General features: G+C 43.9%; 1 protein-coding gene across 15 annotated transcripts in view; it reads right to left on the bottom strand.

The window, feature by feature from the left end:
• r3hdm1 (R3H domain containing 1) overlaps positions 1-6,127 on the bottom strand; it is a 55,150-nt gene that overhangs the window by 48,613 nt on the left and 410 nt on the right. For 3 of the 15 annotated variants that reach the window (XM_019868461.1, XM_019868464.1, XM_019868468.1), the window contains exon 1: positions 1,812-2,208. The exons of 1 other annotated variant lie outside the window; for it this stretch is intronic. The gene's annotated coding sequence lies outside the window, so the exon portion shown is untranslated. Of the gene's footprint in view, positions 1-1,811; positions 2,209-4,395; positions 4,508-6,127 lie in introns of those variants that run through there. 11 more of the 15 variants (XM_019868456.1, XM_019868458.1, XM_019868459.1 and 8 more) reach the window with 6 other exon arrangements.

Here is a 6,127-nt window from a genome sequence, read left to right as displayed (position 1 = left end):
CCCCTAAAGAAAATTGATTATTAAAAGACAAGGTGGCAGCATAAAAATGTCATGAGGGTGGCCGAGTGAATCATACCCCAGGCGCTTAACGGACAGCTCTCACAGACAATTATGTAGACAGCAGGCTCATGAGAAATTACTTAGGGGGCACCTAAGAGGTTGCAAGCGATGACACGCACGGGAGCTTGGTGGTAGAGGTGGATGTAGTCACATTTTGACAGTTATTTTTTCTTTCCTCTTCACTTCAGCGCGCACACCTGTCTCTCTCACAAATTCTGACCTATCATTCCCTCCACTATGTTCTTTCTGCGCGGGTCAGGGCAATTGCCTGGGCTAAAACCAGCTTGAGTGTAGGAAAAGGACCCTCAATTCCATCCTCAGAGTTCAACTCCGCCTGCAGCTCAAATGTGGGGAGGAGGCGAAGAGGAGTCAAACACTGAGCGAAAAATGGATGACTCCTCACATTGGCGGAAGTGGATTATATTTTTTAATGATGATTTTCACATAAAAAAAGAAAGGCGGAGAAACATCAGCAAACAGCTCTGACTGTCCACTATGAGTGAGGCATAGTGAACCAAAAGCGCCGACACAAAGACTTAGCTCTGTGGGTGAGCTTTTCATTTTTTAGTTGTTTTTAAAAAAAAAAAAAGGCAAAAATATCTCACTAAAGAGACATTTTGGTGATAAGAAAAAAATCAAGTACAGCCTATTAGCCACATATTGAGGTGGTACAATTAAACAATTTGCACACGACATGCCATAAGCCACTTTCTATTTGGCCCAGCACACACAACCTGGTGAATAAAATAAAACACTCAATAAACAGCTAATTAGGATACTAATGCAGCTTTACACTCATGGCACTGCAACAAAATAGATTTTTGTGTTTCGCTCAGCTGAGCAACTAATCTACCATTTCCTAGCTATTTCTTCTAATTGCAAATCCAGGAAAGAATTGACAGGGGAGCCGGAAAGCCATTAGTGTAAAGCCAATGAAATGATAGCACTTTCATCCCCTGCTTCCCCTAATTTCAGGGCAACGAAGCCCATGTCATCTTAAGGAACTGCCAGCAAACGGACGGTTAAATTAACTGAAAAAGCATAAATGAGCCCTAATTGCATGCCGTGCGCTGCCTCCAGGTTGCATATGGTGATGCGAGCGCAGGACACTGCGGTAGAGGCGCGGGCAGGCAGCATTAATAAATTACATTTGCAGCAGAGCATGTAGGTAATCCATTACCAGTCCCAGAGGAGAACTTCTTGGGAATATCAATCTGGGTAATTAAAGGAGACACAATAAAATGGAGAAAACTCTCATGCAAGTCTTGCAGTTTTACCTAACGGTGCCTCATGAGGACGAAAGTTAAAAAGTCTGCCGTAGTCATTAAAAGTCCATTTGCACCTGCAGAACGACAGAGGCTAGAAAATAAGCAAGAGTCAAACCTCTTACTGGCTCATCTTGGTTAATTATGCTCTCATGAAAAGCCAAGCATGGGTAACTCTTGAGGAGGCAGCACCGTGCCATGTGCCGTGCGTACCAAATTTTACTTTAACAAGCCCAAGGGAAAGATGGCATCCTTGCTCAGTGATTTAGAGCCAAGCCAGCACAAAAGCAAAGAAATATATGCACGCATCTTTTTTGTTTGAATCTGAGTTGGATTTCAAACTGAATGAACCAAACCTTAAGTATGCGCATTCAAGAATATAGGAGAACAGACAACACTGACAAGGAAAAAAGAAGCACAGAGGTAAAAAGGATCATTTAGCGAAGCGCAAGATAATATTGAGAGAGAGGAAGCTGCAGGACCTACCTGCCCTCCATCCCAAATGCAACTCAGCTCTTTAGCTTCCATTGTGTACAGGAGGCAATATTTGCTGGAGAAGAGACTGGAGTCGCCTCCCAGCTCACACTTCCAGCAGCTGCCGGCTGCCTCCTGCACACTTGCGCGAAAGAGTGAGCGTGTGAGATGGGGAGAAGGGGGTCTAAAAGAAGAGGCTGAAGGGGAGTGGGTGTCACAAAGAGGGAGGGGAGGATGCTGCGCAAGCACAAGTGTACCTGCCACAACCCATCAAGCCAGCCAGCCTTGGAAACAGCGCCAAATCAACAGCTGGCTCCTGTGTGATGTCAGAGCCCAAACAGCCAGTCACAGCAGCCGAGGCCGGCCGGCGCTACGGAGGGCTGTATGAACCAAAGTCAGCGCCTAAATGGGTCTCTTCATTAGCTACTCTGCTTTAGGATGGAGGCGGGGGAGGCAGAAAGGAGGAAAGGGCATGCGGGGACATGGAATAGACAGAATGAGATGGAAGGAGGGAGGAAGGCGGCATAGACACACAGAGTGAGAGTGAGAAGCAGGGAGTTAAACCTGCATTGAAGGAGAAGGAGGTTGGCAAGCAGCGAGGAGAAAAGGAGAGCGGACAGCAACGACACGACTGCGGCCTGCTAGGTGCTTAAACACCAGGTGGAGAGTCGATGGGGAGGCGCTGGCTGCTGAGAGGCCGAGCTGTTCACTGGGCGAGTGTCCCAATAAAGCTGGCACCCTGCTTCTCACACAAGTCGACGGGGCTACGGCTAATCCTACTTGACTCAGAGAACCTGAAATACCGCCCAGCACACAGGCCGAAAGAAGACCTTCTCTAAGAAAGCAATCTACTTGAAGCAAATTACAAGCTTAATGGATCTGCTGGAAACAATTTTCTGCCTGTACATAATGAGACCAGACCACTGACCTCCTCTATTTCATCAAAAGCGCCTTTAATCACTTTGGAGCATTTCATTGGAAAATAATGAGGGATCATGGCATGCCCACGAGTGTTAATTTCATTAAAATACCTACTGTTGTGGGAAGGTGGAAAGGAAAATGTTAAAACCGTCCTCACTAAGCACTTTCCTCAATAGGTGAAGTCACTGACATGTGCCCTGCGCAACAGCCAATGTCTAGACTGCCATTATGTGATTGTTTCTGAACATTTCTCAGACATTTCACAGCAAACACAGTGGGTGAAGTTCCCACCGTCACTTAGCAACTAGCATCAGACGTTGACAACCAATCCTTCCTGAGCGCCTTCTCCGACAAATGTATTATTGTGCTTCCTTTATCCTATGAAAAGGTCACTGATTAAACAGTAACAATTTATAGATTGACAGCTGAATTATTTAAGAGCCTGCTGGACCAAATAATACACGAAAGGAAGATTTCCCCCTGGATGGTGATTAATTATTTAGTCACCGAGCCACATCTTTTTGACAGAAAGACACAATATCCCCAACCTCAATATTGGACAACATCAACTCCAAAACCACCATTATTCTATGCGAGTAACACTGAATTAGGCCATTGCCACACAAAGTTTCATATATCTATGATAATGTAGATTTGACCATTTTCTACCTTGGATGGTGGAAGAAACAACAAACACAGAATAGCTCAGGAGAGAACTCATTAATTCACGGATAAGTTTTTATTTTTGAATTTCCTGCATGATAATAAAAGTATCTACCAACCAGTTGCACCAGACCATGCTGCTTGCTTCATGAAAATGACGCCACTGTATCAGTATGCTCAATCATCCATGAGGCAATCTGTCCATGCTGTAACTTTAATCTCGCTACATTTTGACCGTGAGGCAATAATTGCCTAGACTTATGCATCAAAATGACTGGGCCACTGATTCGACAAGCATAACATTTTTTTCCGCATTATGATAAATGACAACCAAACCAAAATGGAGGTTTTGCCACAATATTTGCGTCAACAGAAGAATTCTCCAGCAGATGACACTTTGTTAATAAAAGGGAGACTTTTCCCCCATTTCTACCGTAACATGCAATATAGGAAAAACATAGAAGTTCGTGATTTGAAGAATTACAAATTCAACAGGAGTGATGGAATTATTCCCGGATTTACGCTGCAATATTGCCTATTTAAAATGTTTTTCGCTCATATAAACACGTTGCACATGCAGCAAAACTTCACAACCACTTAAAAAACAGGGAAAAGATTGGGAAATGCAGATGTTCATGAATTAACATACGTATTAATTAATGAATTTTGTGTTGTACGACGAACAGGCCGAAAAGTTATTTATTTCAGTGTAATGAAACAAGTGCGCCTTGCTTGATTCAGTACCCACCAGCAGCTACCATCGTTGGTTAGCTTGCATAATTATGTTTGCTTTCGGGCCATGTTCCCTACAGTAAAATAACAAGACACAATGTCAGAAGTGACGTCTATTCGGGGCTAAGCAGAGCTAATACCGGCCGGGCTGGCTGGGAGCTGTCACACACTCGCGAGACTGCTGTTTGCAGCTGCTAGCTACAAAGTGCGACACGCCTTGCTCCCATAAAGCTAACAGGCTAGCTTACAACTTCTGTGAGGGCATCGAGTGTTGCCTTACCACTTCGGTTCACAAATGGTACGCAGCCGTTGACGTGCCTTAGCGTTTAGACGCGTTGTTGGTCCAACAGTGTACGTTAACCACCATGGGAGGACGTCAGGTAACGGACCCAAGCAAGGCGCTCAAGAGCGTTCGTTTACTGAGCAGTTCACTCTAGATGTGAGGGCGTTGAAAATATACTACGGCTCGTTGTCTTCCGGTGTTAGTGTGTGCCAACATACAACCATTTGCGCTCAGAAATGTCTCGTGTCATTTAAATGCGTGTCATTGATTGCTGCTGTTATCGTTTACTCCTTGGGTGTATTTGGTGCGTGAGGCTCCCGTGAATCACATGTGACAAAAAGTTGACCGATTTGTGAACGTTCTAGGTGGGTGGTCGGCGACATAAACCGAGTGCCCCTCCATATTTTGCCGGCATATACCCTCCACGTTGCACTTCAGTCTTCTTTTTCCCAAGCGGTTTTCAGTTTTTTACGTTCTGCTTTCATACCTGGTAGGGGAAAACACATACACAAGCCAAAATGACGACGGGCATTTTTACCGAGTTAAACTGGTGCAACCATTTATGCCTTATGTAATTTTATGTAAATTTTAGCTGTGTGTGTTCAATGCACGACTGTACATGTTTGCACTGTGGTTGAGAGAGGAAAGTAATTTCATCTGTGCTGTATGTTTACTTAGAGCATATTTGACAATAAAAGCTGACTTGACCTGACTATGACGTACGCGATGCGACCAGTCCTGCATCGTGCCTTGATTAAAACTGGTGGATTTGGCCTGTTAGATTCTCGTTTTGGGGCGCAGTGTCAGTGGACGTTATTGTATGCTGAACTGCACTGCTCTGCTTCCATGAAGTTGTCTACCGCATATACCGACCGCAGTGTTATTGAGGTTGTTTAATTATTCGCCAAAATTAAATTGCTTTTTGTATTGATTAGTGGAATTCTTACTCTAATAATGGAGGTTGAAGCGCATTAATCACTTGGACCCAACATCCGGTTTATATTGAAAAATCAATGCAAAAGTCAAGTAGCTGATACATTAGCTTGTTTGGCTGTGCTGGTATTGTTAATTAATTGACAAATACATGGCATCGGGCTGAAATCTCCAGTGTACATATATATCTGTTAAATTTCATATTTTTTTTTCACAAATCTATGCTATTGGTCAGTCTACTGGTGTGGGGGCTGTTTTTGCAAATTATTGGCAAATATAAAATGTTAAAAATGACTTTGTGTCTTTGATGAGGTAATGTTAGTGGTTAAACAAATTGGACATTTTGGGGGTCTCCAGAAATTGATGATTTTCGAGGAAGGAGGATTCCACCCGACACCAGCTATATGTCCCATGAGCCCAACAAATGGATGAGAAAGATGTTATTTGGCATCCTTTTCCCAATAGAAGTAAATGGAATCTGCTTGCCTGTGCTTTCTTTTGGGCGCGACGTTGTGTATATTGTAATTCTGAGTAGTTGCAAGTTGTTACAAAGCAATCTTTTTGTTTACATCTTAAATGCAGATCTAAACTACTGGTGAGAACATAATGCCTGTGGATGATAGTGACCCTCCGCAGCCCTCTCACTGTGACACAAGATGGTCACAGCAGATGTCAGGCCTCCCTCACAAGCTCCTGCAGCGCTTGATGCCTTTCCAACAGGAAGGAGTGCAATTTGCTCTATCCAAGAATGGAAGGTAAGCAGTGTCCCCCTCAATAGTGAGATCATTCCAGTTCT

Source organism: Hippocampus comes, unplaced genomic scaffold, assembly GCF_001891065.2.
Source record: "Hippocampus comes isolate QL1 unplaced genomic scaffold, H_comes_QL1_v1.1 scaffold41, whole genome shotgun sequence".
Taxonomy (NCBI): Eukaryota; Metazoa; Chordata; class Actinopteri; order Syngnathiformes; family Syngnathidae; genus Hippocampus; species Hippocampus comes.
Note: the sequence above shows the minus strand (reverse complement) of the source record. Positions and strands in the feature narration are given on the sequence as shown.